Genomic DNA, 25,437 nt, shown 5'->3' on the forward strand with positions numbered 1-25,437 from the left:
CTTAGTACACTTGTTAACTGGCTGCGGAATTTCACTATAAACTGACGTTAGGGGGTGAGCCGGAGGGGGGTGGCAAGCGTTAGACCCATTTTACATCTTTCAGGCCTCTCTTTGCGTCCCATGCAAGTTTCTGTTTTGCACATTTACATGATGGACCCGGACAGCTCAGTTCCTTACCTGATAACTCGCATCTTTGAAGGAGAGGCTACTAAAGTGCGCCAGGAGGCCAGCCCTCGCTCACAGTGCGTCCTCCCATGTGTGTGGCTCTGGAGCTCATAGGACAGGTTGGTTTCCCTGCCTCTGTGAGCCCTGCTAGGAGATTAATGTACAGTTCTGAGGTACCCACAGAATTGCAAAGTGCTCCTTCGTCAGTCGCCCCCGAGCGACTGCCGGTGCATTGGTGCGTGGCAGTTCTGTGCCCGGTTACCAAAGGTGAGACTGAACGTGATTCCCGTTCACCAGGATGGTGGGTACTTGGTTGGAGACAGAAGCTTGACCTCTAAAGTCTTTTTGACTCCTGGGGTACTTTGGAGGGAACTTGGAGGCGAGACTCGAGGCAGTATAACACAGTTGTTTGGGTCTCACGAAGAAGGAATGTCCAGCTAGAGCTTCTACCGAGTGAAAACATTAAATATATATGCATAACACTAAAAAGTAAAAATAAATAATGTAAAGCAAGCAGCTCATTAAAACAACGGAGCTTCAGCAATTTAGTACAAAGTAGTAACACGGAGCAGCCGTTTCACAATCAAGACATAAAATTCCTGATCATTTTTATGAGCATGATAACTGCTATTTGTAATCAAGTGGTCATAATTATATGAACCAAAGACTCTTTCTTAAGAACCAGACGCCACTGACTACCAATCCTCCCATCACGGATTATACCTTCTGCTGTACTGTCGTTGATCAATAGTTGAACACGATCAAAAGTAAAATTACAATTACAATACTGTGTCCTGTAGGCAACCTGTGGGAAGAATCTCCATTTTGCTTTCAGTATATTTTTTACAGGAAATCTGCTCTTTCTTCCACATTAGGGTTTTCAGAGTATCTTAAAAACTCAAAAATTGTAGATCTTGAAACTCTAGAGTTGCTGGTTATATTGGGTCACTGTGTTCACTCCCAGTAAGGAAACGTTGCAATATTGAAGGGAACACGCGGGCACTTACTTCAGGACAACATGGTATTGTGGACCCTGCAAAGGGATCGCAAAGACCACTCAGGACTTGCTTCAATCTCTGGATCCGGCTCGCAGGCAAACAAGCAATTCACCGGACATCTACATAGCCATGAATGGTGAGTCGACCCCAGACGTCTTTTGGGTTGCAGGCCACTGAGAATAATACTGGCCTTGCGGATTTTGCCCGCTGGTCTGATTTTAGTAGTTACCAAGTAAGGTCAACGTCAGCATGTCCTGCAAAGTTGAAACAAGTAAATCTGGGCAAAGAAAGGGAGTTTGCTATAGAGTAGTGTAGCTACAGTGCTATATATATATATTTTTTTTAAGAGCTATGACGCTGTAGGAAACCTGGAAAAAACGGATAGGGCATGCATTCTTTGCCTGTTCATTTAAGCTTTTTGTTCTTACTTAAACCTTCTTTCCATTGTCACAACTTGTCGATATAAGCACTCGCCTGTTCTTTTGGACTTTTTAAAGGAATTTGAAGACCGTTGTTAGGTGGTATGTTTAACAGTAAAGTGCAACAGAGACATTATGTGCCAATCATCATAGGCATAGTTTTCGAACAAGCAAGTATTCCAAACTGCTTACTATGTAGAAACATATAATAAACTTTTTTATTATAGAGCGTATTTGATTTTACCCCAGAGGTGTTTTCGACATCCAGGTCAGAATGTCATTATTTCTGGAAACATGAAATCCTAGATTTACTAAACCTTATTGTTTTACTAGAATTATTACAGTGCATAGCAAAGGCACTGTCAGTTCAATAACGTAATTTTGTTAATTAAACATAGGAACATCTCTATGAGGAATGTATATTTATTTCTTCCATTTCATTTACTGAATATTGTTTAAGTAGTAAGTATCTGCTTTTTCTCGGTGCATTTTATAGTAACTTTATTTGTGTTTTGTCAAAGAGAGGGTAAGGGGGCCGGAGGTGGGGGGGATCCCCATCTGCTGGGACTGCTGTCTGCTTTCTCAGACTGACATGAGTGACAGCCTCCCTTGTTGCGCTTCTGAGGTCTGCGTGGCTAGGCTAGAGCTCCATTCTCCTTAAGTCAGGCAGGCCCTCCAGACTAGGCACTCTCGGTATTTCCCCCGACTCAGGTTTTCCTTTGCCACTGCAGTAGACAACACTGTGCTCTGGGCGCAGACTATCAGTGACAAGTGTTGCATGCTTTCAGACTCCTCTGGTGCTCAGATGCTCTTGGCTCCGATCCTTTAGCCTAAGCTCGGCCACTCTCTATAATGAGTGGCCGGCCCCTCCTAGCCACGGCCACCACTTCTGAATTAGGTAAGTCATTGCCTAGGCTGTGGCCTCCGACTGATCTGCGGCACACAGCTATAATCCTTTGGGCAATGGTGCCCTCCATTGTGGAGTCAGCATAGCCACAGGACACCTCTGGGCTACCAGAGTGCACGGAAAGAGTGAACTGCACGTCTGGTACAGGAAAGAACTCCCAAAAGGAAGCAAAGAGTTTAGTTCATATCAGAATTATTAAAGGAGGGGAGGAAAGCTACTGTGTTGATTATCATCAGGTGTTTAAATGAGTGTGACACAATAATAAAGAATCCTTTAGCTGCATACATCTCCCCAGTCAATATAAACTCTCTGAAGCTGGGAAATGCTAGCCTCAGAAAGTTTAGGAATAATGTTTTGTAAAGGCATACTACTTTTTTGAGTATTCGATGGCCTCACCCTGACCTCACATACCCTCTCTCCACCCACATACCAAGACGTTTGAAAAACACACCCTACATTTATATTAACCAACACATGAATCAAACCAACACTGCATTTTAAAGGTGAAAAGAATAATGCGTTTTGCTCCTGCTTTAAGAGTTTCAGGATTTTTGAGTTGGATAAATATGAATTCATTTTTATGTTACCCTTCGCCCAATGTAGGAAATTGTAAAATGTCACCTGGAAGTTGGCATCTGCCATGATAAATTCTGATTCAGATGGTTCCTTTTTTTATTGGGACTGTGCCCAAGACCACCCTGGTCACCTAGCTAGCTGTGCTATGGATCAGAAAGTCCACTAGAATACTGGTACCGCAAAGACATGCTGTGGAATATTTCAATGGTGAAACTAAGAGGCACACAGCTTCTGAGGTTCAGGAAGGAGGTACGGGTCGTTTTTTTCCCCTGGCTCTTCAAGAACTGCGTAAGTTGAGAAAGGCAAGCATGGCCAAGATAGGGCCCTAGATGACTGTATCTATTCCATCCCATGGTCCACACCTATCCTTTTGCTGGGTGAACCCAATACGGCATTGTCCAGGTGTCTTTAAGCAGTGCAAGATGGGGCATCGCCTTGATTGTTTATGGAGAAACTCGCAGACATAATGGACAGATATCTAAGGGATGCAGAAGGACAGATGGCTGTATCCCTGGTTCGGCAATCCATAACATTTATTATATGTCTTGCGGGTGCCTGTATATAATAGATCACAGCAGATCCTGCTGTCCTTCACCTATCGCTCCAGCTATTAAAAAGGGCATGTTATCCTAGTTGCCGTATTGGCTCACCCTTGTCAATATAAGAATATTTGCCTTGACTGCTGCATCTATCACAGAATGCGAGCTGCTGGGCCTTCATCCAGGAGGGTGTATGGTACTAACATAGCTCTTGGCCTAAGTATCATCTGACATAATGGGATATTCTGGCATACAGCCTCGAGGGGTTAGGATGGAGACCTGCCGAATAGCTGATTAATGTGTGTGTGCTCTATCGCTCACATTTCTTCCCACCACAAAACTATTATGTACTGTGACCTAAGAAAGGACACCAACACAGCTGTGGCCACTCACCTAGAACGTTTAAGCCATGGACCACGTGGCAAAACAACACACATCCAAGAGGGAACTCCTCCACTGTGTAGTGTGCTACCCGTCTCTCATGCGATGCAGCACATTGTCATGGCTATGAAGTGCTATACAAATGCAACTACACAAAGCCTTGGGGTGGTTGTGTTCCCCAGGCTGCTCTCGTCAAACCCACCCCTACAGGGATGTCAGAGAGCTGTTTAGTGCGTTCTGTTCGTGGCGACAAGTAGCTGTGAGAATCAATATTTATCAGCTCAAAGCAAAGTCCTGTAGTTCCCAAAAACTCTATGATATGGCTTTGTGCCAGTTTAAGACGTTTTATTAATGTAGCGTTTCCTCCGAGATAGTACTCTGATAGGGCCGATGGAAATTTTGAAAAATATTTGTTTGTAATAGAAGGCAACATAGTTATTTGCAATCTTATGCAGAACACTGTAGCTTTAGAAAATAGGACGTAATAACGCATTTTGCTTCCATGGTATTTGTAATTTGTTTAGTGTGTGTCTGCTCTTTTGTGGGTTCTTGGCGTCTAAAGGCTGTCGATTCTATGAAATGTGTGTTAGGTCAGATATGTGGGCTGTCTGAGTGTGCATTGCTCCATGGCTCCAAGTTTCTCAAGAGGCGACTGTGAGGATGCAGCTTAATTTGGTTGGTGCATGTGAATGTTTGGGGCAGGATGCACGTGCTGTTGCATGCATGTATATATGTGGCCATGCAGAACATGCCCTCTGCCTAAGGTGGTGAGATGGATAAATGTACTACTGTAAAGATCATGTGTCGATAGGATAGCTTTGGAGCGGCAGTAGTTTTTCAAAATCAGTGGCATGTGACACTTACAAATGGGAATGGTGACATGCGGGTGGGGTAGGATTAGTGTACTGTTGGTATTGACTAATTTTCTCTGAGATGGCCATTTGCATTGTGTTGTAAGTCAAGACGATGCAATTACTTACAGAAGAGGTGGGGTGGAGATGTGGCACACGTTGCATGGATATTTGCGTTGCTTATGAGGTATTCTACACCACAGGCGCCCTGTGTAAAGGAAGGAGGTTCCTGAAAAGTGTTATCATTGGGGAAGCATCAGAAGGGAAAATATGTCTGGGGAGAGGTCTGAATGGAAATGGCCTGACTGAGGAACGTTCAGAGTTGGCAATAATATGGAAGTAAAGGTACACATCATATACGTGGTCTCAATGGCTGATTGTGAGTGGGATTGTTCTTTGAGGAGAGAGTATTGAAGAAAATGTTATGGAAAGGACAGCGAGGGGCTTGGAAGTCTGTAAAGAAATCACCTATAAGGGATTAGCTTGGATGGGCGTTACCTGCATCATAATATCCAATTTTCTGTGCATTGCATGAACTGTTGTCTCAGTGTAAGTGTCTGCCTGACCCGGGTTTCAGGAATCTCTTTCCCAGTTCACTAGATGTCCAAGTTTAGTAGACAGAGGTGATGGACTGGTACTTTCATATTCATATACTGGTGTGTATCCTGTACCAGAGTGTGTGCCTTCTTGGACCAGCACCTGGCTGTTCCGACGTGTGTGTGTTTCTGCTCGTTTCAGTGTCCATGTAATCTCTGCCACGGTGTTTTCTGGCTGTGCATGTGTCTCCTGCCAAGGGGTAGCAGTCCCTGATGCGGTCTATTTCCCTGTTTGAGTGTCAGCGTCTCCCCGTTTGTCATGCCCCATTGTTGTTTTCTCCCTTTCCAGTGTTAGTGCCTTCTGTTCCAGCTCGTGTGTTCTTGTTGTGTTGCTCAGATCATCCCATCACAGTGTCTGTGTCTCGATCTATAATGCAAGGTCCCAATTTATAACAGACCGTGAATGGGGATTACGTTCAGATTACCGCTACAGTAATCGAGATAAATGTACTGTTAGGCTGAGAAATAAAAAAAAATGACAGCATGGCTTACTGAAATCAAGGAAAACTGTACATGGCGGCACAAGTTCCACTTCTGTTGGTCCAGATAATTGAACTAATAATTTGTTAAACGCGCCCCCCCTTTTGTTGGGGTTTGTCAAGTCACCAGCTTTTCAAGTTGTGCTAGAGATGGATGTTTGTCTGGACTTTTCAGCGGTGGCATTGCTATTGCTGGTCTATAAATAGTGTGATACACTACATCCAGACAGCTTCAGAGACATAGTATTGCTAAGCACCCAATTTGTCCACGCTATTAAGGGAGAAACTTAATGGTCTTCCAAGGAAGGATTGTGGTCCTGTAATCAAATTGATTCGACTCGTGTCTTTATTCTGTACATTCATGGGCTCCATGGCTTTCTGTACAGTAGGCGGGGCCAAAGTGTGGGGTAGGTTGCTCTGAATGGGCGCTCTCAGAGAACTATTCGCCTTCTTATCTCATGTTAAGTGCATTTGTACAGTGTGTTCCCAACTTCTGAATGGTCCAGAAGTGATGACAGTCTGGTGCCCTTTCACAGCGGTGGGGCCCTCGAAGACGAGAGTCAAAGTAGCTTGTTGATATTGTATTTGATTCTGTTTCATAATGTTTAGCGGCGAAACACATTGCAACTTGTTTGCAATGCTAGAGTAGATTAATACATTGTTTAATGGTGGGTTACATTGGATAGTAACTAACTCTAGCATGTTATGGAACTTCAGAGAGCGTCCTGTGCATAGATGCACGTGCCGGAGAACATAGGTTCTGCAAGGGGTTTACAAATGTATGTTATTCTACTTCACCACGTTGTATATTTCAAGGTATTGTTGCCCATTGTGCAGCTTTAATGCCACTTGATATGTATGTGAGTGTGTTGAGTTTAAGTCACCTTCATGATGATTGACATGCAGGTTGATGAGAGAATATTTGTGTGTCAGTATGGCTAAAATGGGTGTATGGTTGAAGTGCAAACCTCATAGCCGACCCGTTAAATGTATTTTCATTTCTTGGGCCAATTACGCTCTCCAACCAAAAATAGTGAGTTAGGATCTCATGTTGCAGAGGGCTAAGACATCTGACTGTAAGTGTCTGCCCGTAATCTACAATGGTGTTCAACATTTTCCATCAAATTATGGGCCCACGTGCATCAGAATCATTTAGTATGTTGCTGACATATCGATATTGGATGCTACTTGCATCGGATAATAGTGAGCTCTAAATATCATATGTATTCACCATGGTGTAATTCCTTTATTGTTAATCACTCCAACGCTCCGATTATTGTAATTTGAGAAGACTAATGCGAATAATCTGCTATCTTGATGGGATTAACTTCAGAGAGGTGTTAACTGGTAATTTATTGAGGAAAAATTTTCTTTTATTTGGACATGTGCATTGATTTGGCCGCTAGATATTGTGGTTTCACCTCTGCATCCATATGAAAGTCGTATACAAGAAAGTTAGTTCGGCCATTACATTTGGTTCCTTTAAGTAAGCAGTTCTCAAGAGTTTTACAGGTAATGATTACAACAAGGCTCTTCAACTTCAAAGCTGATTGCCTGTAGAGATGATTGTAATTGAACTATGCCTCAGTGTTTTGCTTTGCTAAATCTGTCTTTGTATTTTAAGGCTTTTATGGCAAAAAAGAATACTCATGCAGGCATAATATGCACAGAGGGCGATGATCAACCCATGTCAAAACTAGATTCTTCTGTGTGCCTTCTGCTCTGACTGGTTAGCAGTATTGACATACCAGCCAATGATTTCAGTTTAGATGGCAATTGCAAAGAAATTAAAAATATGATTAAATATATCCTGCCGAGTTTTGCTAAAGAAGCAGATCGTATGCCTGTATGTCTCTTTGTAGATAGAATGCCTTCTAGAATGAAAATTGTCAAAGACAAGGCTAATTTGGTTTCGGTATCTTAAGATCGACAAACCAACTGCAACTTGGCTGTGCATTCCATAGACAGAAAAAATATGCAGATTTTGTGGTTCGGGAAAGGTGGAAAGTAAATTTACAAATTACTCAGCTGTGTCTGCTTTACAAATATTTATGTTAAAACTTGTATCAATTTGTAGCTCAATATATCATGCTTGTGACCATATAGTTGTTTAGTATTTTTTGTAAATGTGTACAGTTTATATGACAACCAAGAAGAAATTATATTAAATACATAAAAAAACAGCAAAGGTGTTACGTGGATAGGGATTTTGCAAGTTGAATAGTAAGTGGAAGGAACACCGCTGTCTCAGTATGTAGCCTCTTTGACACCTAATGTGAATTTAGAGCAGTCATTTGGTGTCAGCTTTGTTGGTGGATGGATATATTTTACATGTGCTTGGACGGACCACGGGAAACTATCAAAGTCCATAAGAGGTAAGTGTGAAAATGTTTAGCTGTTATTAATCACCGTTGTTACTTGGCTTTAGATGCTCCCATTCAACTAGTCCTCTTTGTACACCTAGGTTAGGGGTCCTGCCAGCTTGTGAGCGAGCTCTTGGAGAACAGACTGGAAATAAAAAGGAGTCTTAGCACTCTTAGCTGTCTGGTGCAGGCACCACTGACTGCCTCCTTAGGCTATGAAAACAGTAAGGAAGATGTATGAAAAATGCATGGAAAAAGCGTGTTAGCTGTTTGCACTGTTTGCTCCTGTTTTCACCATGGCTGCAATGCGATTTATCCACATGTGGGGCATGCAGGGGAAAGTGGAGAAGAGATGTGGGGAATGTGTAAGGAACCTGTTTTTAGAGTAGTAAAATCCCTCTTAACTTACGCAATTGTCTCCTAGGATGTATCCTTCCACCTCCAGAGGAGTACTTGCAATGAAGCGCATGAGGGACTATTATAAAATAAAGCCTCTCTGTTGGCTCTTCGATGCTCATTCTGATCCCTTCCACATTCCCCTCTTGTGTCTGTTCCTGCTTGTTCCCTCCCTCTTCTCATGTGTCTTGTCTCACTCCTCATTCCTCCTGCCTGCACATCTCTTCGTCCCCCGCCACACCATTTTACTTTATTTCTAGTTTCTCTTGCTTTATGTGCTATCATTAAACGTTTCAAATCAAACTATAAAATGAACAACACAACAATCGGAGACAAATGGTCAAACTAAGAAATAATACGGCCACAACAATAAAGAAGACAAATAAAGGAGCTGGGGGTTACTATGGATACAGATGTTTACATATAGAATGTCAATCTACATCAGGAGGATTCAACGATTTACTCAGCTAAAAAAAAACTCCTACTTCTGAATATAAGAAATTATTTAGAACAGGAGTGTCACTAGCCAAATAAAATGACTGGATATCATTCCAAAGGATACATATAAACCTGATGTAGGAAGAATAGGAACACATCATATACAGAACATACTTACAAACATAGGTTCCCAAACCCCAATACAAACATTTAATGCTAGGGATAGTTGTAAACCAATGTAAGTAGTGAAAGGCTTAATACATAACATGCTAAAAAAGACAGACTGTGGGTTCAATAGAAAAGGCAGGTCATATTTAGGATAAACAAACACTTATTACTTAGGAAACTTATACACATGCTGCATTGTTAAGTTAGCTGTGCTGAAACACACAAGAGGCCTAAGCCACATTAGAATGAGAATTTTTCTTTGGAGATGTACCAACTGTTGCGTTCAAAAACTTCACTTAGCACGTACAGGGTGGAACAAAAGGGTGTATCCTGCCTTAGTGCAAGGGTCCTAAAATCCACAAGTCATTCATATCTTGGTGAGGGGAACTGTGTAAGGGTCACATAAGCATTTGCACAAGGCAGGGCTACCGTGAGCATCATGTAACATATAATCACTTGTCGTGCAGAAAGATAGAGATGTTGAATGACGTCATTGTTACTTACCCACCCATGAGGCGACCAATAGTTGTGCACATGCTCTTTTCGAGAGGTACCTCTCCCCTATTATCTTATCTGTACTGCTTGTTCATGCTTACGTCAGTGCTGAACTTGTGATCATAGTCTTTTTGTGGTTTTTACAGTATAAATGCCACTGCTTGTGAACTAGAACTTTGAACTTCAGTCATAGCCTCTATGTTGAGACTGCCTATCGTTCCCAGCTGAAAATCAATTGAACCTATATCACTTTGTCAAATTGATCTGTCTTATTTTATTAACAGATTTCCTTCTAACAAACCCAACAGATCCACCCTTTCATCCAATATTGGCAGGTATACCATCACAAGCATTATTGCGAAGCAAACAAAAAGTTTTCATGCAACTTTCAGAAATTGTCCTGCCCAACAATTTTTTTCAGTGGCAGAATAAATAGTTCCTACAAGAAGCTGGAGATTCAATATGCTCCAATGTAATGCCTTGTATAGCAAGTACATTTACAAACTATTATGAACAATATATATTGAGTACTGATGAGTGGAGGAAGAGATTACCCTTCTATGGGCGCTTTATGAACGACTTCTTCTGGGTGTGGTTTGGAACACAAACATAATTAGAAACTAACATACAAAGATTACATGAATTCTCTTCAACAATTTGCTTTAGCCAAAATATGCAGAATGGCAGTCTCACATTTCTGGATTTACAAGTAACAAAGGGCAATGATTGATTGGTAGCCAAGATGTACACAGCACCTACAGATAGAAACAGTTTGTTACCGGCTTCCAGCCTCCATGCAGAAAAGTTAAAGAACAATCTCCTGTACGTAGAATTGACAGTAAAAAGGAAATCCTTACATGAGACTTTTTGGACATAGGCTATGCAAAGAGCATTTTGGACAAAGCCGTTCAAAAATCGTCCTTATTGAAAAGAAGGACCTATTTCAGTATCAAGAAAAAACATTATCTAATTACTAAACAAATTAAAGCAGTACTTTACGGGAATTGGGAAATAATTGAACATGATCCAAGTTCATTTTTAATGAACCACCATTGGTAGCATTTGAGAATGTGAAAAGTGTAGGAGCTGGTATCATTAGAGAAACAAATGAAGCCTCCAGATTAAAAAAAAAAATCTTGCAGCAGAGAAACTGGGAACTTTTCCTTGTTGGAACTGCACAAATAGTAATTTCGTCTTGACAGGATGGATGGTATTCCTTCCCTACACTGGTAAAAAGATCACATTAAAGCTTTTTGCAACCAGAGAGAGCCAGGACTGTATCTATGGAATAAAATGTAGTGGATTTTAGGATGTGAGAATGACAGAAAGAGAAATAAAAATCTGGTAGAATGAACACAGACCAAACTTGAGAATGAAGAACCTCAAATGATCACTAGTAAAATACTGTGCTGATTGTGCACATAAAATAGTTCAGTTGAAATATCCGCTGTTGGAAACTGTACAAAACACTACTGAGGTGGGGAACATAGGCAGAAAGTGCCAGGCAGCGAAATACATTGGATGGGACTTTTGGAAGCAATTGAGCCAAAAGGAATACATTATCATCAGGATTTAAGTTGTTTCATGTAACATTTGATGTGCAAACTACTTTATAAAGAATTATAAGATTTGTCAGACGCCGTTTGTTGATTTCGATTTTTCACTTAATTTCCATCTGGAACAGACCTGTACAAAATAAAATAAGAAGAGCCAATAACTTTTTGAATCAAAGAAACTGTGATAGGATAGTGGAGGTGAATGGCGTGTACATTCAGGAAAAACAAATAAATAACATGTTTTTTCAACTTTGAAAAACGAAGGTGAAGGGAACGCTAGCAGGCAAATACTTGCAATTTGAGGATGGCTGTAAGTTGGCATCTACGAGAACACAGTAAAAGTCCTCCAGTGTTGAATATAGAGGAGGAAGAAGGAAGAAATACCAGCAAGGAGGCGCTCACAGTTGTAGATTGTAACTTGGGAGGGAAGCAACACACAGTGGATTCAAAAGGTGTAATAATGTAGTTACTAAGCCGGTGGTTGGACCCACAAATTAACACAGAGACTGGCACACGGCGGGCGGTGATCCATGTACCTCGTGATAAACGAGGGACAGCACAGTACCTTTCATTGAGAGCGAGTGAGAACTTCTTTTGACTTCTTACACAGTAAGCCGCAGAAAGCAGCATTCATTACAAATTTGAATAACCGAATGAGCAGTTAACGAGTGAAAAATGGCGTTCACCTGCTGACGTGTTAATTATGCTGAAAGACGTCTTGTTTAGCGATGGGTGTTCATGTTTTAAGGCATCTTGCATCTGTGCTGTATTTGTTCTGCATGTGAGAAGTGTGCACCAGTGCTGCCTGATTTGTACCCATCTTTGTGTTGGGTTATTTTGTAATGGACTTGTTTAAAATACTTTGGCCTGTGCCCTTTGTTAAAGGAAGCTTTCACCAGTGCTGCCTCCGCTGCAGTGACCCCGGTTTGTTCATGAACCCTGCTCTTTAGATGCCTGTGCTGTACATCTTTGTAAGGGAAGCTTGCACTGCTACCCTTCTATGCTTACCCGTTCTGTTTCTGAGAGAAGATTACTTTTTTTCTGCTTGTATGTAGGTATTGAATCCTTTGGTAAGTATCACAGTTTACGAAATGATTCACAATTGTATACAAAACTCTGTGTTCAGGCGGATAGGCAACAAGTACGCTTGCACAACTGAGGCCTGTGCTGTGCGTCTTTATGAGGGAAGCCTTCTCTACTGTTGTCTGTGCGCTCTCGGTCCATTTGGAAAGAACACTTGAACTACCACAGCCTGAGCAGAATCTGCTCTGTTTGTGAGGGAAGCTTGCTCTGCCTATGCCTATGCCTGTGCTGTACACGCCCCATTGGTGAGATGAGCTCCAGAGAAGCTTGCACCAATATTGCCTGTGCGGTGCCTGTCATGCTTGTGCAAGTTGTGCATCACTGCTTCTGTATAGGGGGAGGTTTGCACTATTGTTTCTTTACTGTAGCTGACCCATTTGTGAAGCAAGCTGTCACCATGTCAGTCTGTGCTTTGTTTCTGGTAGAGGCCTGCCCTCTTTCTGCCTTCATTGTTTCTGTTGTGTTTGTGGCAGTAGCTTGTACTACTGCTGCTCATACTGCACCAACGCTGCTTGTGTGCTGCATTAACTCAATGCTTCAGTGCTACACCTGTCTGTCTGTGAGGGAAGTTTGCACTGCGATTGCCTGTACTTTTCTTGGTCAGTGTCAGTGTAACATTCACTAGTTTTTCTTTTGCTCTAATGATCTTTTGTGTGTGTGTTCTGGTTGCAGAGTGGGGAGAGCTTGCACCAGTATTGCCTGAGTGATCCCTACCCTGTTGTGAGGAAATCTTAAAACGCTGTTATTCTTATGGTGTGTGTCCTGTTTGTGAGAGAGTTTGCACTGCTGCTGCCTGTGCAGTACTTGTTTAATCGTAGAGCGAAGGATGCACTGCCTCTTCCCCTACTGCACCTGTCGTGTGTGTAGCTTCCACTGCTGCTGGCTCATAACAAGTGGCCCATTTGTCTTCCTGTAGCTTGAAATAACCACTTCACCATGAAGCAGTCGCATGCTTGCTAGAAGTGCTCTGATTCTTTAGCACTGCTTTTATCCAGACACCAGACGGAACAGCGTGGACCAGTGGTTCCCAACCTTTTGACTTCTGTGGACCGACATTTTATCATTACTGGAAACTGGGGACCCCACTGAATCATTATTGGAATCCTGGGACCCCCCCACTGAGTCATTAGTGCAAGCTGGGGACACAGGCTTAAACGTTGTTGATGATTTGAACTATAAAACAATACAGAAAAAATACAGAAGCAAGCATTCCATCAAAAGCATACACAATTTATAACAGATTGTATTTAATTTTCAAACGTATAAAATAAAATGTTAATTTTAATAGGACGGTTGGAGCCTTTCTAAATTAGACTGGTCACACATCCTCCATATTATAATCAGTTTGATGAACCTGCACTGCTCCCACACATCGATCTCAGGACACTAATTTAATATTTAGCCTCCAATTTAAAATTCTTTGACATTTACAGTACATTTTACATTTTTCAGTTGTACAGTTTGCCACTTTATTTACATACACTTTGTTAATCTGTTAATGTTAGTTAATTTTCTAAGCAGTCACGGCCCCCCTGAGGAGGCTTTGCGCACCCCTCATGGGTCCCCAGACCACAGGTTGGGAACCACTGGCATAGACAAAAAGAACACCAAAAAGGTGGAGACAGCAGAAGGCCCGGAAACTACATAAAGGCCAGGTCACCCTCGTTCTCGGGGCAGTAACACTTTCCTCGCTGGTTGAAAGAAGTGTGCTGAATCCTGCTGGAGACCATTACAGTATCCGAGACGGTAGGAGTTTTACTCAAGAGGAGTGAGTAACGTTGTTACAGGTTATGTGCGGCTATCAGTTTTCAGAGTCCCTTCAACGCCATTCCACGCTGTAAACCCGAAAACCAGATGGGCAGCAGGAGGGGAACTCATACACTATCAGGTTGGTAGATGACCGAGAATGAGGAATCAGAACTGCAAGGCAGAGGCCCATTGACTTGTGATTTCCCTAACAAGGTTAAACATACATTTTTCAATAGATTTGCCACTCCCGTCAATGCACAACATGTGCCGAATGTATTTTGTAAATGAGGTGGTGATATTTCCTGCACAAGATCAATACGGCAAACCAGGATTGGCATTCAATTTATAATCTAAAGCAGCTGATACACAGATGCATGGGCGTCCAGGGCCCTAAGCTATGGAACACCCTAAACTTTATTGTACTCATGTAGCACGTGCCATAATCTCAGGAGTGTTAGAGTACATTGCAAGAGGTACTTACATGACAAGAGCACACGTACAACTAGTGATCCTCGTAAAAAATGCGAAGTGGGTTAGCAAAAGATTCGAAGTAATAAACTTCGAGACAGTAACCGTTTTTCCTTGTATTATCATTCAGAAAACAATTGAAAACTGAAGTTTTCGAGCTTGTCTAAAAATGTTGAACACGGAAAAGGAGTCGCCACTTAAGAGCATCAGCTGAGCTTCAGCTTGCGTGCTTTTGATTGACCAGAACAAACTTAGTCCTCCAATAATTGCAGTAACAGGAAGTGAACACATAGTGCTCAGTGGTTAAATTCTGATGATACCCTACGGCTAGATGGGACGACATATGTCAGTGGTGCAACAAATACCTGCAAGAAAATATTCGGTCCTGGCGGATCATGCTGACAAGTAGTCCCTGAATGTAGGCTCCTCCGTGATTTGAAAAAACATACACACACACTCATTCAGTCACTCACTCGCTTTTCTCCATGTATTGTATCACCAAGCTGTTTCTCACACACTCACAAAGAAAAAAAAAACACTGTGTGGCGCTACTAGCCCCGACCATATCCTAGCACTCTTTACTTTACTTTTAGTCCTGCTGTACAATATGGCTAAAAAAGCACATTGGCAAAGCCAATAGGTCTCGCAGAGCTGAGACCAATTGGTTTGCCAATGCTTGTTAGAGACGTGGGCTTATTTTACATCACCAGACTTTGATTCATAGCAAGAGAGTGAACGTAGAAAACAATGAGAGAGGCAGGAAGATAAAAATAGGAAAACAATGACAAAGGGGATCGAGCATGGATGAACAAGAACCTGCAAGTCGTACAACGAGGCAGAAAGTGTAGGTTAGTGGAAGCAAGGGGCACGAGGTGGAGGGCTAGGTATTCAGCAACCACTCCACTCAGCTGTGCTGGCGATGGGCTCCTCAGAAGAACAACGGGTCACTGCACTTGCGTTCTTTTGTACAAATAAAGCACTGTTCCTAACTATGACCCGATCCGTTTCAGTTCTATGGCTCACAAAACTACTTGACCTAGCAACTGCCTCTCAAATTAATTATTTTTAATGTTAAGTAAGAGGTACTAATAAATGATAAACATTAAGGGAGAAGTCTGAGTGAATGCAAAGTACTGGAATAGTAAATCTGTACTTTTGAATGTCACCAGGCTCCTTAATGTCACTGCAAAGATTTAAGAGCATATTTTAGAATCCTCGAAGGTTGCGAGCAGTGTCCCTCGCTAGTCCACATGGCAGTCTATTCCCTAACTATCATTTCCTCTGCCAGACTGTTGTATAGTTCCAGCGCGGTCGCCACAAAGTGGTGACTGAGGGAAGTGTGAAGCTCTGTGGGTCCTCGTGGACCATTAAGGATAGGCAGGGGTTGTGCTAACCTGCCACCAGTGGTGTCGGGCATCTTGACGGCAGTGATGGGAATAGAGGGTAATCAGTACTCTGGAGTGCTGTTTACTTTATCTAGTTTCCTCTGGGTGCCCGTCAGCAGCAAACGAGGGTTACTTAGGTACAAAAGATGGAACATGAGGTTGTCTTTGGGAGTCAAAAAATATGTAATGTCACCTTTTCACTTGTATTTCGCTTTTCGTGCAAGTGGCCAGCAGCACAGTTTTACTACATCACAAACCTTGAGGAAGATAGAGTGCAATGATAGAGCAGGAGTGAATAGCTTAATTTAAAAACTGATTTAATTTTATTTGTAGTCTCCGTTTTCCGTATATTTGCTTTTGACATTATAAATGAGAAGGAATTCAATGGAAATGAGAAGTGCAATGGGGAATCTTCAAGTGACTCTTCAGGTTGTTTACATTAAGTGAAAAGTCTTATTTCCCGACCTGCTGCTGTTTCTTGATAGTGCTGGCCGGGACTTGGAGAGAGTGCAGTCCGGTTACTCACACATGGAGCTGGCTGGCACTTGGAGAGAGTGCTGTCAGGTTACTCACACATGGAGCTGGCCGGGACTTGGAGAGAGTGCTGTCAGGTTACTCACACATGGAGCTGGCCGGGACTTGGAGAGAGTGCTGTCAGGTTACTCACACATGGAGCTGGCCGGCACTTGGAGAGAGTGCTGTCAGGTTACTCACACATGGAGCTGGCCGGGACTTGGAGAGAGTGCTGTCAGGTTACTCACACATGGAGCTGGCCGGGACTTGGAGAGAGCGCAGTCCGGTTACTCACACATGAAGCTGGCCGGGACTTGGAGAGAGTGCAGTCCGGTTGCTCACACATGAAGCTGGCCGGGACTTGGAGAGAGTGCAGTCCGGTTACTCACACATGGACCTGGCCGGGACTTGGAGAGAGCGCTGTCTGGTTACTCACACATGGAGCTGGCCGGCACTTGGAGAGAGTGCTGTAAGGTTACTCACACATGGAGCTGGCCGGGACTTGGAGAGAGTGCTGTCAGGTCACTCACACATGGAGCTGGCCGGCACTTGGAGAGAGTGCTGTCAGGTTACTCACACATGGAGCTGGTCGGGACTTGGAGAGAGTGCTGTCAGGTTACTCACACAGGGAGCTGGCCGGGACTTGGAGAGAGTGCTGTCAGGTTACTCACACATGGAGCTGGCCGGGACTTGGAGAGAGTGCTGTCAGGTTACTCACACAGGGAGCTGGCCGGGACTTGGAGAGAGTGCTGTCAGGTTACTCACACATGGAGCTGGCCGGGACTTGGACAGAGTGCTGTCAGGTTACTCACACATGGAGCTGGCCGGGACTTGGAGAGAGCGCAGTCCGGGTTACTCACACATGGAGCTGGCCGGGACTTGGAGAGAGCGCAGTCCGGTTGCTCACACATGGAGCTGGCTGGCACTTGGAGAGAGCGCAGTCCGGTTACTCACACATGGAGCTGGCCGGGACTTGGAGAGAGTGCTGTCAGGTCACTCACACATGGAGCTGGCCGGCACTTGGAGAGAGTGCTGTCAGGTTACTCACACATGGAGCTGGTCGGGACTTGGAGAGAGTGCAGTCAGGTTACTCACACATGGAGCTGGCCGGGACTTGGAGAGAGTGCAGTCAGGTTACTCACACATGGAGCTGGCCGGGACTTGGAGAGAGTGCAGTCCGGTTACTCACACATGGAGCTGGCCGGGACTTGAAGAGAGTGCAGTCCGGTTGCTCACACATGGAGCTGGCCGGGATGTGGAGAGAGTGCAGTCCGGTTGCTCACACATGGAGCTGGCCGGGACATGGAGAGAGTGCTGTCAGGTTACTCACACATGGAACTGGCTGGCACTTGTAGAGAGTGCAGTCAGGTTACTCACAAATGGAGCTGGCTGGCACTTGGAGAGATTGCTGTTAGGTTACTCGCACATGGAGCTGGCTGGCACTTGGAGAGAGTGCTGTCAGGTTACTCACACGTGGAGCTGGCTGGGACTTGGAGAGAGTGCAGTCAGGTTACTCACACGTGGAGCTGGCTGGCTGGCACTTGGAGAGAGTGCTGTTAGGTTACTCACACATGGAGCTGGCTGGCACTTGGAGAGAGTGCTGTCAGGTTACTCACACATGGAGCTGGCTGGGTCTTGGAGAGAGTACAGTCCGGTTACTCACACATGAAGCTGGCCGGGACTTGGAGAGAGTGCTGCCAGGTTACTCACACATGGAGCTGGCCGGGACTTGGAGAAAGCGCTGTCCGGTTACTCACACAGGGAGCTGGCCGGGAGTTGAAGAGAGTGCTGTCAGGTTACTCACACATGGAGCTGGCCAGGACTTGGAGAGAGCGCAGTCCGGTTACTCACACATGGAGCTGGCTGGCACTTGGAGAGAGCGCAGTCCGGTTACTCACACATGGAGCTGGCTGGCACTTGGAGAGAGTGCTGTTAGGTTACTCACATATGGAGCTGGCCGGGACTTGGAGAGAGTGCTGTCAGGTCACTCACACATGGAGCTGGCCGGCACTTGGAGAGAGTGCTGTCAGGTTACTCACACATGGAGCTGGTCGGGACTTGGAGAGAGTGCAATCAGGTTATTCACACATGGAGCTGGCCGGGACTTGGAAAGAGTGCTGTCAGGTTACTCACACATGGAGCTGGCCGGGACTTGGAGAGAGCGCAGTCCGGTTACTCACACATGGAGCTGGCCGGCACTTGGAGAGAGCGCAGTCCGGTTACTCACACATGGAGCTGGCCGGGACTTGGAGAGAGTGCTGTCAGGTCACTTACGCATGGAGCTGGCCGGCACTTGGAGAGAGTGCTGTCAGGTTACTCACACATGGAGCTGGTCGGGACTTGGAGAGAGTGCTGTCAGGTCACTTACGCATGGAGCTGGCCGGCACTTGGAGAGAGTGCTGTCAGGTTACTCACACATGGAGCTGGCCGGGACTTGGAGAGAGTGCAGTCAGGTTACTCACACATGGAGCTGGCTGGGACTTGGAGAGAGTGCTGTCAGGTCACTTACGCATGGAGCTGGCCGGCACTTGGAGAGAGTGCTGTCAGGTTACTCACACATGAAGCTGGCCGGGACTTGGAGAGAGTGCTGTCAGGTTACTCACACATGGAGCTGGCCGGCACTTGGAGAGGGTTCAGTCCAGTTACTCACACATGGAGCTGAGTGTACACTCAAGCTCTTACTCGCCCGCTGTCTACCGCGCATGTATCTGTGTCTGCTGCAGCTGTAAGGTACCTAACACTCTTTAGCCATGGGTGGAAGCCACCGAACACACACATGGGGGCGAGAACATCATAAACTAATCCGTGCATAATGTATGCAAAGAAATACCCTCCGAATGACGGATGTTATCATTAATATTATTTTTTAATAACACAGAGTACACTCGTTAGAATTGGAAATATTTAACTGGAAGATTGTGTACTTCAGTGCCTCTTATTATGAGCTCTGTTTCAGATTTGCTTTTGTTATTGTATTTTTTATTTTATTTTTTTGTTATAAAACGTTTGTGGTCTCTTGCATGAGACTGTTCACCGTCCGCTCATTTTGCTGGCGGGTTCAGTTGGTTGGACGAAGTTGGTTTTGAAACACAATATACGTGCCACACCCACTGGCCCCCCCTCTTTAAACCATGCTGGAATTCTGTAGCCCATCTCTGGGCTGTTTGCAGTGTGCCCTCGTCCTTAGGGACATTTGGACTGCAGAATTAGGCACAATAATCGTTGCAACACAGAAGCGGTGACGTGCACGTTGTGGTCTAAGCACCCGCTTTTCTAATGGTTATACCTAGCTCTGTGTAGCCCGATATTCTTTGTTGCCACGTCACGATCTTATGGCATTGCTTAGAGACTATGCACTCAAGCACTTATATAAGCACAATATTTGTTCTGTTTAAAGATATTGCCTTTTGAAGAGTGAGTATTGCACTTCCTAGTTTCAAAAAGTCAGAGTAAAATGATTTTTGAGTGCAAAGGTAATTCTTATTTCTGATACAATTGAATTGGTTAAAATGTGTGCTTTACTGTTAAAATGAGGTGTTTTGTGCTGATATCAATGGGTTCCTTGTGGCTGTTAATTTGCAGGCATGAAAAATATGTATTTTTAGTCCAGGGTTTTATACTTGAAGTGAAATCATAAATATGCGGCAGCATTTTGTCTGTCACATCACTTTAGGTTAAAAAATAAAGCCTTAAACCTCAACAGTATTCTCTGATCATCAGGTTAACAGGTCTTTCTTATATGTTGATCACAACCCACTGAACTCTGCCCTAGCTGCTCGTAATATGCTGGGATGGCCAATGTCAAGCCTCATCCCACCCCTTAAGAGAGCGCCCACCTCTTGGAAGCTTCCCACAGACTGTCTTGTCCCACTCCTAAGGCCTGTACTATCATTCCTGCCCTCCTCTGCCCTGACACATACCTAGGACAGTTCAGCAATGGAGCGATAGTACAAGGAGAACAGAAGGCCCGCAGGAGCCAACAGCAGGGCTGCCTACCATGAGTGGTCCAAGTGAAATGTGGAAGTTTGTGGAAGCAGTGCTTAATTTGAGCCAATGGTTTCCATTGCTCGTTACTGGCACTTAATTGTCAGCTTCAGCACTTGTTACAGTCCACCAAAGGGTGGTGTGTGTCTAATTTAGAAATGAGCAGAACAACAGTTGTTTAATCATTTAATATACATTAAAAAAGAGTAATACCTTCTGCCACCAAACCATTCTTATAGTTTTGGGTGGCCTCAAATAGTCTGAATTGTCACACTTGTAGGAGTGTGGTGGTCAGTAGTTCTGTAAGCACTATGTGTGAGGAATGGGGGCAAGAGACTGTTATTAGTGGCTGGGTCACAAGAAGATACAGCAACAATAGGAAAGTACCTTCTTGTTTGAGGCTTATTGTATTGTAAATGCCACTGATTTGAGATGTCATTGAGGGTAGAAATATGAACAGACACATGCTTATTTAAGTCCTATTTTGTTTGCTCTTGGAGTTATTGGCCTGATTTTGTGGAGTAAAACAGGTATCCGGTGTTCTCCTGGTACTCTTCTTTAAGATATCTGCTATTTACAAGCACCACTTTGAACATTTGCTACAGCACACACCACTCTTCCACCGATTGTTGCCCTTCATGTTTTCTTCTTCCTCTTAGGTAGCACATCATATCATCTCTAAATTATCATTTTTCTTCTTACCTACCCCTCTGGGGTTCCACATCTGACTCTAGATAAAGATCTGATTCTTCCACTCATATCCAACATTTTGAGCAGATTGCTGGGCTCCTGGTGCCTGTGTAATGATCCAGGAATTTATGAAGTTAGCTTAAAGTGTTCACCAAAAATGAAAAAAAAGGATGGAGTGTGCTTACTTCCACTTAAACATCCAATGCTCAACTTTACCCATTAACATCTAAAAATTCCAAAAGTTCTCAAAATTCAGCGGCAAACTGCTAAACTTATTACTTGGACAGTTAAATGCGGAATTATCAGTCGGTGCACAGCTCTAGCTTTGACATGGGAGCAGCCACTCTGGGTGCAACACATGCAGATAGGACAGAGAGTCTGTTTAACAAAAATGAAACTGCCAAATTCCATGCAAATATACCAGCTGGGACAGTTTGCATGTGTGCAGGGGAGTGTACACTTGACGGGCATCAACTGCACACTGCGCTTCAGTCTCAGACCACCACCGTTTCCTTGAAAAGGGTGTTGGAGTGTCTTCAGCATGTACACACGGCCAGACTGGATCCATGTTTCCAGAATGTTCACGACCTCGTGCCACCACTGAAAGAGTGCTACTGTGGCGCACTAAAGTGCGGCACCTACTAGGAGCGGCACATCCAGTGAGTCCTAAGTCTGTTACTGAAGGTGCGTATTCCACCATAATACCATGTGACGAGGAAGCAGTGAGGAGTGCCTCCTTATATTGGGTCTACTTCCCCACTGTGAATGAGGGATCCACCTCTCGCCAGTGTGCTTCTGCTATAAGGTCTCTGTAAGGCCAAAATGTGCTGCAGTTCTGAGTGCAGCCCAGTCGACATTTGTAATTTTTTTTAAAAACACTGGCCTAAGTGTCACAACAACGATCTTCTCTATGCAAAGCCACTAGAAAGGCATTTTTGTTAGTTTGTCTGCACCTTGACAAGAATTGTACTGCCTATGTTTTTCACTCGAGGATTTGTGAGGGAAAAAGAAAAAACATGCTAATCATACAATATTCAAGTGCCTGGATTGACTTTTGTGTCTGAAATATCACGATGCCAGTGTAGTGTTTAACAGGAATCAACATTATGCTTTTGTGCTGTAGTGTTATGAGATATTTAGTTCCAGAAATTACACTAATTCTTTAAAAAGTAAAACATGATCAGACTCGCGTGGGTCAGGGAGGTTTCAAGGCACAGGCAAAGTGGGCAATTTTCCTAGGGCCCCACTTTCTAAGGGCTACCCTGAGAAAGTGTACTTTCTCTCTATATGACCACTGTCCATCCTATTTCTCTTTCTTTAAACATCATTTTTGGGACCCTTGGAAGATATATCTTTACTGGTGTGCCAGTCTGTTAAACTTTAACATATAAATTAGTATTGTTTGGCATCATTGAGGGAATTAATTATCAGTAACGGGTAACACAATTACAACTTGTTCTGTATAGGGGTGTCCCGAATATGCCTTGCATGAGCCCCCCAAAGACCTTTGGGTGACACTGACGTGAGTCCTTATTCTCGATGTACACAAGTTCATTAAATTAAGAACTGCAAGAATTAAGCTAAAGTTGCAACTTTTCCCATTTCTGCATCACTGACAGAAGGGCGATATATGGCCAGGCCAAGGCACTGCATTAGTAAATTAGGGTTTAATAGAATCATTCCGGTTGCACACTGATTTCGGGACGGGAAGTGGTTTAAGTTCCGCTATACAGGCAGCGTAAACTATGTAACCCACCCCATCGGGCTACCTGGTTCAACCATCCCCAAACCATGACATTAACTTACTAATACGTAAGTCTTCGGTAGGAGATAGAGGGTCTTAGTTTATTAATTCCAATCATAGCCATAAATCACTGACAAGAACCATGAATCATTTGCTTGCAGCCAAAAATTAACAATGAACACTATTAGTCATGAGTATGGAGCCATAAATCAATGCTAAGCATTGTAGTGTGAAACAACTTTGGGTTGCTCACCACAGCTTCTAGGCTTCGCCTGCTTCTGGAGCGCGACTGAGGCTGTTGTCCCGTTCCTGTCCTTTTGGCCTTTTTACTTAGGTAACCCCCTTTCCTCACACTGGCCGCCTTGAAACGTGCAACCCAATCCTTCCAATGGGTTTTGGCTTACTTTGCCAGGGGTGTGATGTGGGGGTGGATAGCTTCTTGGCACCATCCCACCCCCTTCTCACTTGTTCCTTGGCCTCCCTTCAGATCACCTGCTGCCCTGCTTGCAGAGGCGGCAGGAAGTTCGCCATCCTTGGGCCTTTGGTACCCTTCAGCCTGCTGACCATTCTTTGGTGCCTTAGACCCGTCCTCTGAGGGCCTCCTACAGTGGCCATGCGAGCTCTCATTATTGTTGTGGGTCTACTGACGCATGTTCTTCCCCTTAAAATTCATATAAAAATACCTCAGAAGAAAGTAAAGAATCCAGAATAGAGATAGACTAAGGAGGATTATTGAAAGAAAGTCAACACATTTTCCTGTTCCCTGATGCAAAAGATTACGTGGCAAATAAGTACTCAATGAAGTAAAGATTTGAGTATCTCTCTGAAGCTAAGTTGTCATTCGCTGTTCTGCTAGTATATGTACGTAAGCAGCACGTACAACTGAGAGTGAGCGGTCATTCTTTCTCTCTGTGAACTTCGCCCTAAATCTGTGCTTATCCACGTATAAGACAGTGTACAGCTGTGTTTATCTGCATATAACACTGTTTATGTGTAGCCAGTTACTGTAACTCGTCTGTGCATGTACAGGAGATAAAGCCTTGATCATTCAGTCACTTGCATGCACTCCCTTTATGCTGTGCCTGTGCGCATGGCATTCCCATTGTGAGTTTGCAGACACTGCACTGTGCACCTATGCATTTGCAGTAGTTATAACTGTGAGTGTGCAGTCACTGATGGTACTCTTACTTTACTTTTCATAGAGGCACACTTCGCTGCAAGTCCGTTCCCAAAACATTGCTATTTATTTTAATTGCTCACATGCTGATCTTGAAACTACTCTCCAGTCCTGTTCAGTTCACATGTGAGCAGTATTACTGGGGTTATCCCTTGTTGCTTAATAACCAACAGCCCATCTTAAATTCTTCTAGCACATCAGATAAGTGATAAGCTTACAGGAGCTACAAAAGCAGATGGCTAAACTCTCTAAATAATCCATAGAAAGTTAAATCATAAACCGATGATCCCTTTGGGGCAGCCTTGCACCGACCCCCACCAAAACGCACACACAGCGTGGGCTATACAGACATACATTCTCTCTCTCTCGCTCTCTCCAAGCATGAGAAGACGTTTACCAGGTACATGTAATAGGCCCAAAGACAGAAATGCTACAAATATATTGGGTGTCACACATGGAGCAGCACAGGCTACAGTGCTACAGATCACTAAGAAGACACTTTACCTTCCCGAATACCTCAGTATGGTGATGAGCGAAAACCATAAATCAGCGCTGACTAAAGACAGAGTAAGTGGCATAGATAAGGACTGGACACTGATCAAACCTCGTCCAGGGAGGAAAGAAAATGAGGAGAATGTTGTGGGATCAGTAGACCCTAAGAAACACTTTCTCTTGAACTAACCAGCCTGCTTTCCACTTTCCGCAAGGACTGGCATGTCCCAGGAGCCTCTCCGAAAGCATCAGGGAGAGCAGAGCAGCAAATACGCCTGTGCAGGTTAACAAAAAAGACATTGTGCATATAATTGGACAGCAAAACATCCTTAAAACTGAATCAACTTCAGCTGTACGCCCTTTAATGTTTAATTATCTTTACATCTTTCCTTTGATAACAGTTGCGTAACTAGCCGTATTTCTAGTCTGCTGCGCGTGCGTGTTCAGCAGTTACACCTCAGCAGGCAGGCTTTCACTTTTTACTCCTGAGCCCGATGTGACGCTCGCCTTGGCCTTGCACGAACCCTTCTGATCGATGTAATTATTCATAGGGAAACAGATATGTTAATGCAATATGAACCTTGTTTACAAGTGATACAAAACTCTGAACATGTTGCCAGTGCGCGTGCACTTTCTTCGATTTGGAGCAGTCGCTTCACCGTGTTAACCTGAAAGTAAGACCGGGCTGCATGCAGACGTGGGAGAATGCCACAAGTGACTCACAGTTAAGTCGGTTCAGCCCATTGTGTGTACTCCGAGCGTTAACCGTTGACAGCGCTGGTGAGATTTTAAAGGGTAGCACAGCTGAGTAAGGGTGTGCCTAAG

General features: G+C 44.0%; 1 protein-coding gene across 13 annotated transcripts in view; it reads left to right on the forward strand.

Annotated features, from left to right (window-relative positions):
* CAST (calpastatin) overlaps positions 1–25,437 on the forward strand; it is a 513,209-nt gene that overhangs the window by 156,193 nt on the left and 331,579 nt on the right. The gene's annotated exons all lie outside the window — the stretch shown is intronic.

This window comes from Pleurodeles waltl, chromosome 1_1, assembly GCF_031143425.1.
Source record: "Pleurodeles waltl isolate 20211129_DDA chromosome 1_1, aPleWal1.hap1.20221129, whole genome shotgun sequence".
NCBI lineage: Eukaryota > Metazoa > Chordata > Amphibia > Caudata > Salamandridae > Pleurodeles > Pleurodeles waltl.